This window comes from Sus scrofa, chromosome 13 (assembly GCF_000003025.6).
Source record: "Sus scrofa isolate TJ Tabasco breed Duroc chromosome 13, Sscrofa11.1, whole genome shotgun sequence".
Classification (NCBI taxonomy): domain Eukaryota; kingdom Metazoa; phylum Chordata; class Mammalia; order Artiodactyla; family Suidae; genus Sus; species Sus scrofa.
In genome coordinates, this window is record NC_010455.5 from 89336539 (window position 1) to 89348160 (window position 11622).

Here is an 11622-nt window from a genome sequence, read left to right on the forward strand (position 1 = left end):
GGCAAACTGAAGATTTAAGACAAATTAAATTCAATAAAAAATTATATTTTTGTCTTCACAAACAGTAATTTAAATTAATACATGCTATGAATACATCTCAATGAATTTACATATAGATATTTATACCAGATACCTCTAATTGGTTGTATTAAGGGATTTAAATTTTCTTTTTGTTTATATGCATGTAAAATGTTCTCTATATTAAACACATATTGCTTTTTTGCTATAAGAAAATAATAAAAGATACAAACTAAATTGTCAAAGAAATAGTTTTTCGGAATTCCCATCGTGGCACAGCAGAAACGAATCTGACTAGGAACTATGAGGTTGCAGGTTCGATCCCTGGCCTCTCTCAGTGGGTTAAGGATCTGGCATTGCCGTAAGCTGTGGTGTAGGTAACAGACATGGCTACGATCCTGCGTTGCTGTGGCTCTGATGTTAGCCGGCAGCAACAGCTCCAACTAGACCCCTAGCCTGGGAACCTCCATATGCCATGGGTGCAGCCCTATAAAGACAAAAAAGACCAAAAAAAAAAAAAAAGAAAAAAAAGAAATAGTTGTTCTACTTTCCACTTTATTTTGAAAGGGAAAACATTTTAAACTTTTAAGTGATGAAGACATGCATTTGAGGGTGGGTGGACAGAAGTTCTCATTTGTGTTTTCAAATTCAAAATTAATGAGCATGATAAACTTATTGCTGGCACTGGCTTTACCCGAAGTGGCCAAATGGCACTAACTCTCTACTCTTAGTCCTTGGCGGGTCCCATCAACCCTCCTCTAACCTCTACTCTTTCCCTTCCCATTGACTTGGGACAGCCCTTGTAGACGTGCCAATCACAGTGGAAATGGGGAGAAGGGAGGTCACAGTGCACGCGGTTCAAGGGCACAGTGGGCGGAGCGAAGGGGATCACAGTGCAGGGAAGTCAGGTCTTTCCCTCTGCTCAAGTCCAGCTGTCTACCATGGCTGTGGGACCCGCAGCGGACGACCCAGGAGGTGGTGAAGGCGGCGGCATCCTTTCCGGCCCGCATTCACCTGCGCTGTTTGAAGCCTTGTGACCCATCAGGACCGGAAGGCTGTCTGATCACATTGTTGGGCTGCCTGCTATTTTCAGGTTGGGAGATCCTGGTTGGCCTGTTGAGGATGGGTTTCTCTTGCTGCTTGTCGGTGCTGGCACTGCCCAAGATCTGCTTACAACCTAAAAGTACTCCGTCTCCCGCTATGCTGGGGACTTGACGGAAGGGCTGGCCTGCTGGTGGAATTGGGGCTCCTAAACACAGCACTGCTGGTGGACCGCTTGAGGATGCGGATCTGTGGAAAGGGCCCCGTGGGAAGGCTATCGTCCTGAATCACAATGGGCACTTTGGGAGGAAATTTGGATTTCCTGCCTGCTATCTGCAGCCTCCTCCCAGCTCTTAGCAACTTCCTCATTTTACTTTCCCGCTTTTCCCTTCTCTCCCACCCCCTCCCCGCGCCTGCGTCCTGAAGCGCTTCTCCATCGCCCAACTTTCTATTTAAATGCATCTTAGACTTACAGAAAAATTGCAAAATTAGTACAAAAGGTTTCCTCGTGGAGTTCCTGCTGTGGCACAGTGGGGTAGGAATCGGTCTGTAGTGGTGGGCCACTGCAGAGACACAGGTTCAGTCCCTGGCCCTGTGCAGAGGAGTTAAAGGATCTGGTGTTGCCACAGCTGTGGCATAGGTCTCAGCTGCGGTGGGATTAAATCCCTGACCCAGGAACTTCCATATGCCCTGGGTGAGGCCATTAAAAAAAGTTTCCTAATATCTCTTTACCCCATTTATTTTAACAATATATATAATCACAGTACAATTATCAAAATCAGGAAATTAACTTAGGTACAATAATATTTCTGAACCATTTTTAAAAGTAAGACAAGGCAGAGGAAATAATAGAAAATAAAATCTTTTGTGACTTATTTATAACTGAATTTTCTTACACTTAATTGGGACCCCTACAGATTTTGGGGCAGATCAATGGGTATAACAGCTGATTGGGTAGAGGAAGTAATGTAAAATGAATGCCAAGTAAAATTCTTCTTAATTAAATAATGCAATGAAAATCAAGTGCCTGCCTTGAAGTAAACACTCAATAAATGCTTATTATTATTATTATTATTGCAATAGAGTTATTATCTAATGAGTCTTCTAGCACTTAACAAGGAATAGAGTTGATTGAGACTAATTTCCCAGTGCTCATCAGCAAGTTGTTCCTAAATACAGAATAACACTGTTTCCAGAAGCCAGTCTGTTTTCCCAGGTGCAAGTCCTTGAAACAGACTGAAATGTTTCATAGAGAACCAGTTGACACTGGGATCCCAACTCCCACTCTGAGAAATCTGTGGTGTTCCAGATTACAGAGGCCTTTCCCAGGAGATAATTGCTGCTTCCTCCTTTAGTCCTTGGCTCAGTTCTGCCTACATGGCAGAAGACCAGAGTTATTGAAACATTAAGCCTGCCTGGGATCTGTCCCCTCCTTTACCTCCTGCCCAGGATCCTTGTCTCAGGTTCAGGAAAGTGCCACTGTGGTCTGTTAAGAAGAAAACTGCAATCCCAAAATGGCATCCCTCATGCTAAAAGCCCATGATACCAAACCCAGATTTAATACTTGATCTCATTGCAGTTTCAACTTCTCCCAGAAATGTAATCTTAATGGACTAGTCTGGAATTTTCTGGTAAAGCACCAGTAAACCTGTCACTTGGGCCTCTCAATCCCCCAGAGGAAAAAGAGGCAATCTGCATGATGAAACTCTTACAGTTCCCTGTCCACCTCCTCCCTAAAGAAGATATCCTGGCCCCCAAATAATCCTTTCTTTTCTTTTGCTAATAGCTCCCTTGCCACCCACCTTTTTTCCTACAAAAACTTTCCATTTTGTACAGCCCCTCAGAGTACTCTTCCCATTGCTAGATGAGAGGTTGGCATATTCACGAATTCCTGAATAAAGCCAATTAGATCTTCACATTTACTGGGTTGAATTTTTTTAATAGATTCATTAAATTATTTAGGGTTCTAATAACCTATAATGGAAGAGTCTGAAAGAGAATATGTAAATGTATAACTGAATCATTTTGCTATACACCTGAAACTAATACAACATTATAAATTAACTATACTTCAATTTTAAAAATGGTTAAAAAGGAGTTCATTGGTGGCCTAGCAGTTAAGGATTTTGTGTTGTCACTGCTGTGGATCAGGTTCGATCCCAGGCTCAGGAACTTCTGCATGCTGCAGGCAAGGCCAAAAGATTTTTTTATTTTAATTTAAAAAAATACTTAGAATTATTTAGGGTTCTTGTCAAGGCCATTAGCCAAAGCTCTTTTTATTTTAATGAATACTAAAAGGATTAGTAAACATTTTCTGCCATTTTTCTGTATCCTTTATGTCTAAAAAATTAAAAGACTAAAACTTAACTCAAAATGCACTTTTGATAATATCAAAAACACTTTTTTATGTGAGAAACTATATTGTATTCGAAAATCAGTTTTTAGTCATCATCACAACTCACCAAATTACTGCAACTTATAGCTATACCTATGCTCACCCTAAAATTAAGGTTTAATTTGTCATTTCAAAAATTTTTAAAAACTCTTCAAAAAAATCAAAAGTATTTCTTAACTTTGAAAAAAATAAGAAAGCATTCAAATAGATTTTTAGAGCAACTTAATCTTCTGACCTAATAGAAGTAGAAACTCCAAGAGATTCAATTCAGAAAGAGATGAAGTTTTAGGGTCAGAATATATTAGTATCCTACTTATACTGCTAATTTTGTAATATTCGCAAATAAAATTTCCATTTCTCAGAGTTCTCTTATGGTACCATAGTTAAGGATCCGGTGTTGTCACTGTAGCAGCTTGGCTTGTTGCTGTAGCACAAGTTCTGTCCCTGGCCTGGGAACTTCTACTTGCTGCAATCACAGCCAAAAAGAAATAAAAATTTTCCATTTCTCAGATATTTTTAGGTAAGGTGTTAGGTTAAAGAGAAATAAGGTAAGATGTACCCCCAGATGAATAGTAAAGCATTGATGACCTAGGTTAGCATACCACAGGTGACAGAGCTGACTGTAAATATTAAGAAAATTGGAGCTTCTCAGGAAACAAATAATTGACTATTCATGTCAACTATTTATGTTGACATATATAATAAAGTTGAATATAATATAAATTTGTGGAAAATATAATTAAAAGTACAAGAAAGGCATACTTTTTTTACCCATAAAATTAATTTTTTTAATGGCTGCACCCACAGCATATGGGAATTCTCAGGCCAGGGATAGGGTTCAAGCTGAAGCTGCGAATTACGCCACAGCTGTGGCAACACTGGATCCTTTAACCCAGTGTACTGGGCTTCAGATTAAACTTGCATCTCCACAGCAACCCAAGCCACTACAGTCAGATTCTTTTTTTTTTTTTTTTTTTTTTTTGGTCTTTTTAGGGCCGCACCCGAGGCACATGGAAGTTCCCAGGCCAGGGGATTGAATCAGAGCTGTAGCTGCCAGCCACAGCCACAGCCACAGCCACAACAACGTCAGATTCAAGCTGAGTCTGAGACCCACACCAGGGCTCATGGCAATGCCGGATTCTTAAGCTACTGAGTGATGCCAGCTATCAAACCTTCATCCTCATGGACACTAGTCGGTTGGGTTCATTACCACTGAGCCACGACAGAAACTCCTGCAGGCAGATTCTCAACCCACTGCACCACAGCAGGAACTCCCGAAGTTTTTTTAAAAGGTTGAGAAACAGCTAGCCTGGTATTCTGAGAGGGGCTGTTTCAGATATTTCTGGTAAGAGATAAATCACTGTACATTTGTTTAAAAATTACTATTTATTGGAAAGAAATTTTGAATATAGGAAAGAAATGTCAGTAACTAATACATACATTAAAAAAAATTTTTTTACTAAGTACCAAAGTGAATGTCCTCAGTCTTTTCCCCAAAACCCCTTTATCATGAAAACATTGTCTAAAATTTAATATGCTTACCAGGCTTTCAGTGAAGTGTTTCTTATTAGCTTTAACAATCTTGAAATGATATATTTTGAGCAAAATTAATTTTATTGTATATTTTAATTGAGGGAATGTTTATTTTTTTATACCCAAAATAGGTGAAAAGATACTATAATCTTTGCCAGGGGCTCCTGGCTACAGGCTGGGAATTACAAAGGTCTACATGCCAGACACTATGTACACATAAAATCAAAAATGAAGAGTACACATGTCCACTGTAACTATAAAAGGTAAGTGAAATATAGTCTCTAAATATACAAAAGAAGAGTTCCTGTCATGGTGCAGTGGAAACAAATCCGACTAGGAACGATGAGGTTGCAGGTTTGATTCCTGGCCTCACTCAGTGGGTTAAGGATCTGTGTTGCCGTGAGCTGTGGTGTAGGTCGCAGACGCAGCTCAGATCTGGCATTGCTGTGGCTATGGCTTATGTCGGCAGCTGTAGCTCGGATTAGACCCCTATACACTTCTATATGCCTCGGGTGCAGCCCTAAAAAGCAAATAAACAAACAAAAGAAAGGAACGCATAACTTGCATGGCCTTATAAAGCAACAAGGTACACACAAAAAAAAGGTACAAATCACTAAACTACAAGGGAGATTAACAAAGCGGGGTAATAGAGATAAAATCTTATGCTCTGGGAACTAGGGAAAGGTGCTCAGGGGCTTCAAGGACTAGGTAGCAACTAAATCAGAGGGAAATAATAAGTGAATTTCAATGGGTGTGTTGCAAAGGAGTTTTCAAATCTGGAGAAAAAGGCATCAAGTCACAGAGAAGCATTCTATTCAAAGGACCTATGGAGTGTTCACTTTGAGTAAAAGGATGTCCAAGAGAGATTATATAAAACAGAGGAATAAATATCTCACCCAGTTAAAGCCAGAAGGAATATAGTTCTGTACCTCTCGATACCAATTCAATATAGACTGTGAGGTGGCCTACAAAAATAACAAGAGGGTGTTTTCCTAAACACTAAGGCTGACATGCTTTTTGTTGATGTTAATTAGCCAAGGCTTGTTCTGCTATTCACCACCAACCCCATTAGTCCCTTGTAATCAATGCTACACTTAGCAAGAATCTTACTTAATGGATGTTTTCTCTGCCCCCAAGCAAACTAAAACTAAAAATAAACAAAAATCCAAAACAAAACTAAAAGAGACCATCACAGCAAGCTATAACCCCTTGTACTTGACCTGTGCGAGAACATATTTCCTTTCCTACACATCCCCACATTAAACACCATATGAACAATAAAATAAAACTTCACATCAGACTAAAAATTCTTCTCTAATACTACTGTATGACTAGGATGTTGTTTTCCTAATAGAATTTTATAATATATAATTAGGTAACTATTTGCAAAAATCCTGATTCAAAGAGGAAGTAAAGCATCACACTTACTGCTGCTTTAGATTTCTATCCTTGAGCTGGTTGAGCGTCCCAAAACAAACACAACAAAATTATATATTTTTCTTCATCATCCCTGAGGATTAATTATCCCGAAAGGCTTCCAATCTAAAACCTCATTCCTGACTCCTAGACTAATGTAATGTTTTCCCTCAGAATATACAATTTAATCTCATGATTGAAAATATACACAGAGTAGTTTCCGTTGTGGCAGAGCAGTAACAAACCCAACTAGTAACCATGAGGATGTGAGTTCGATCCCTGGACTCACTCAGTGGGTTAAGTATCTGGCGTTGCCATGAGTTATGGTGTAGATCACTGACTCTGCTTCGATCTAGCCTTGATGTGGCTGTAGTTTAGGCTGGGGGCTGCAGCTCCAATTCCAGCCCTAGTCTGGTAACTTCCATATGCTACACATGCAGCCCTATAAAGTAAAAAAAAGAAAAGAAAATGAAAGAAAAAGGAGAGGACAGGAGAGGAGAGGAGAGGAAAGGAAAGGAAAAATATATACACAGAGATATTAAAAGTTACATAAAAATCAAAGTTCTAAAAATGGAAAAATAAAGGAATCTATAAGTGGCATCACACTAACAGATTAAACTTAGCTAAAAACACATTTACTAAAACTATAGGTATTGTAGAAAGTACTTGAGAAATTAAGTTTATAAAAATAGAGTAAAAATTTCAAGTGGGAGCAGAAAATTAAAACCATGTCATACTTTGGAAAAGACTTCTTACAAAATGACATGTCCTTAAAAATTAATGTCTTCTAAAACTGAAAATCATAATTTTCAAGCCATTTCAGAAACTTTGCCTTTTTCCTCATGCTGGCTTCAAAGCTTTCCCTGGCATGCAAAGTCATTTTCAGTTAAGAACTGTTGCCATACATGATTCTACCTATATGTGACTTAAAATGCTATGTACATGCTGATCACTCCCAAATGTGTAACTCTAACCTTGGCTTCTATGAGCTCCAGACTCATATACTAAACATCCTAAATCTTCAAACCTAAAACAGGACTCTTCATTCCACCTCTCCCCTTGCTCAACATGCCTATTCCTCTGGTTTCCTCCATTTCAGTAAACAGCACACCAAAAAAATTTGTAGTCACCCTTGATTCTTCTCTCACACCACAAAACTGTGTTCCAATAAAACTTTATTTACAGGAAGTTCCCTTTGTGGCTCGGTGGTAAATAGCCCACCTAGTATACTTAGTGGGTTAAGGATCCAGCATTGCCATGAGTTCTGGTATAGGTCACAGACTTGGCTCAGATCCTGTAATGCTGTGGCTGTGGCTCTGGCTGGCAGCTATAGCTCTGATTTGACCCCTAGCCTGGGGACTTCCATATGCAGCAAGTGCGGCCATAAAAAGCAAAACAACAACAAAAAACACCCCACAAAACTTTATTGACAAAAGAGGTGGCAGGCCATGCCAGGCCATGGTTTGCCTGCTCCAACTCTATCACATTATCCTGCTGTATCATCTTCATGGAGCTTACAACTAACTGGAATTACCTTGTTTATTTAGCTTTTTCTTTTCTTTCCTTCTTTTTTTTTTTTTTTTTTTTTTTTTTTTTTTTGTGTGTGTGTGTGTCTTTTTAAGGCCGCACTTGTGGCATATGGATGTTCCCAGGCTAGGAGTCCGATTGGAGCTGTAGCCACCAGCCTACACCACAGCCAGAGCAATGCTGGATCCTTAACCCACTGAGCGAGTCCAGGGATCGAACACCCATTGTCATGGATGCTAGTCGGGTCCATTAACTGCTGAGCCACGAGGGGAACTCCTCTTTCTTTTTTTTTTAATGGCTGTACCACAGCATATGGAAATTCCCAGGCCAGGAATTGAATGAATCTGAGTCTCAGCTGAGACCTGCCCTACCGCTGTGGCAATGCTGGACTCTTTAAACTACTTTACCACAGTGAGAAATCCACCTTATTTGTTTTCTTGATTATTTCCTGTCTCCCTCCCCTAGATAAGCTCCATACACACACAAAAAAGGATCTTATATTTTTCACAATTTAGGTATTTTGCAATACCTAGAAAACAGTCACTTTGTTGATTGAATAAATGAAGTAAATAAGCTTTCCTTGCATTTGATGTAATTTATGAAATAATTTAAAAACCAAATTCTATTCTACATAAAAGATGCTTTCTTGGAAATTCCCTGATGGCCTAGTGGTTAAGGATCCAGCACTGTCACTGCTGTAGCTCAGGTTCAGTCCTTCGCTTGGGAACTTCTGCATGCCTTGGGCTAGATCAAAAGAAAGAAAGGAGGAAGGAAGGAAGGAAGTGCTTTCTCTTGTAGATGCTTACATTAACAGAACTGAAATAAGGTAATTGGTAACTTCCCTAAAAATTTCTCAGAAACTTTTTTTAGGTATCTCAGATAATCTATCCAAATCACTTCTGCTTCCAATCAGAAATTTGTTATAATTTTATACAAAATACATACATATTTTTACTTTTAAAGAAAATAAAGTCATGTAAATCTGACAACTTTGACAAAAATTATATGCCTAGAGGAGAGCAAGGGAAGTCTCCTTCACCAGAGAACCTTTGAGATAAATCACATCTCTTTCTCATGCCTTAACCAATTAGTCTCCCAGTTCACATTCTTCTTTCCTTCTCCTCCTTCTGCCATTCCCTAGGCTTTGGCACCTAGAATTTGTACATTCCTTATATGGAGCCATCACAATCAGCTTTCTGCTTATTCTGTGGGCAGGTGATGCTTTTTTCCTGATGCTTTTAAGTTTCTTGGGGACATTTTTAGTATTCTTTAAAGTGTTCCTGGAACTAAACTTTTCATGGAACATGGAATTTTTGAATAGAAATCCTTGTGTAATTAGCAGTAAGTTTTCAGACATAAGAGTTTTGCGTCTTTTAGGTAAAGGAAGTTGTAAGGTGGTTTTTGAAATTTACATCTAAAATTCATTCCACGTGTCTTCCAATTGAAAATTTATACAACTCTTTTTTTTTTTTTTGGCCACACCTACAGCACGTGGAAGTTCCTCAGCCACTACTGAACCCCCACCACAGCAGCAACCTAAGCCACAGCAGTGACAACACCAGATCCTTAACTTGCTGCACCAAAGAACTCCCTAAACAACTCTTAAACTAGGCATTGAATGCTACTGTCTTTTTATCTTTTGAAACTGGAGGCAGGAAAACCTGAGAAGACACACTAAAGAAAGAAGTAATAAGAAACATTAATCAAAAGAGAGCAGGAGTGACCGTACTAATAAGTAGACTTCAGAACAAAGAAGATTATTAGAGACATAGAGGGACATTATATAGTGATAAAAGGGTTTATCCACCAAAAAGAGATACAAATCCTGAATGTGTATTCTCCAAAGGCTGGGATTAAAAATTATGTGAGGCAAAAATTGAAAGTGCTGAAAGAAGAAATAGACAAATTCACACTTATTCAAACTTAATGTTGTAAAGGGATAACATAAGGGAGATGTTTGTGGTGATGGATCATTTCTGTATTTTGACTGCAATGGTGCAATGCTAATTTACATCCGTGATAAAATGACTCAGAAGAATACACACGCAGTGCACCAATGTCAACTTGGTCTTGACATTGCACTATAGTTAGGCAAAAAGTTACCATGAGGGAAACTGGGTGAATGGTTCTAGAGACTTCTCTGTACTATGGTAACTTCTGGTGACTCTATAATTATTTTAAAATAAAAAGTTAAAAAAAGTGTCCACACTTATCCTATTAAAAAAATATTGCCAGAAGCATAATGGATGGTTTAAGTATGTCTCTTAGTCTAGGATTTGTCAAAATCAGGGAGGTCTCTTTTCTCTGGGCAGGAACATACCTTGATTTCTCCCTCTAGCCTCTTTATTTTACTGCATTAGCTAAGACAGTACTGTGGTCATTTGAAAAATATTTATTGGTCCCCTCCGAAGTAACAGAGCCTTCTACTAAAGACCCTTCAGATGTCAATCTAGCTTATGTGTGGAGGTTATAATACTCAGACAGATTCAATTCCCTTCTGCTTGTCACAAAAAAAGAGACTGGGCTGCCCTATTGACAGTCACTGGGGAGAAGGACACTTTAGAATAATAATTGCTCTGAGGCAATAATGCCTCTCAGGTATTGGCTATATGGGAGGTTCTGCTGAATGACATCCCTCTCTCCTTCCACTGCCCCAAAAAGCCTCTATCTGTCCTTTCCCCGGTATCCCTAATACTGGTAAGGAAGCAGCTTGTTTCCCCTGGTTAGAGCTGAGAAACTAAGTAACAGAAGGCCTTCTCTATCTGGGAAGATTGCTCCAGGTATGGAAATCCCCCAGGAACTTAAAAACTTCATATAATCCTAGAGAAAACCCATCCCTCTACCACCCTCTCCTCCAAGCCAAGAGGCCAAGCTTTGCCCTACTCTAAGCCCCCTTCAGATACCGCACATCTGGGAGCCAGCCCAGAGGGAGCTGGAGACTCAGGGCTTTTTCTGAAATGGAAGTCTCCTCTCTCTGCTCAACTCTACTCCTCTGTACTCTTTTCTGCTTTCAACTGGAATAAAACCATTAGCCTATTTTTCACTTCTCTGTCCCTGTGGGTAAACTAGGTCCTTTCTACCTTTCTCCTATCAAGGACATGTGCCACAAGCCCTGTGGAGCCTCTCTTCAGCCTGGCCAACAAGAATCTGCCTAACAGGGCCCTTTCCTGCCTTGGTTCAGTCTGGCATTGGCTGTGGCCCCATTCTACTTCTGGGAGATCCAGAGAAGAAAATGACTTTTTGGTTTCCCTGTCATTTCCCAGTTTTGTCTCTCCCAATCTCTCCCCTCAAATATGAATCCTGACAGGCCTGTGGTTAGATGGAAGCTGTGTTTAATTTCTTCACCATAATCTCCATCTGGTTAAATCAATAGGAGTGAATCCTGACCTCCCTGCCCCCTAAACCCACTTCCATATTTGCATTTCCAAAGTCCGGAAGATGTGTTATTTCAATCCTTCTTTCTACTTCTCCTTAAACTGGGTTCCTCTCTCTCTCTCTCTCTCCTCTTTTTCTTTTTGGCCATGCCCAAGTTCCTAGGCCAAGGATCTAATCCGTGCCTTGGCAGCAACCTGACCCCCAGCAGTGACAATGCCAGATCCTTAACTCCACTGAGCCACAAAGGAACTCCTGGGTTCCTCTCTTCTAAGGAAGCTTCCCTTATCTCCATGTGCCTTCATCTGCAGTATTTAAGA

General features: G+C 39.7%; 1 pseudogene; it reads right to left on the reverse strand.

Annotated features, from left to right (window-relative positions):
• Positions 924–1428, reverse strand: LOC100520458 (annotated as a pseudogene).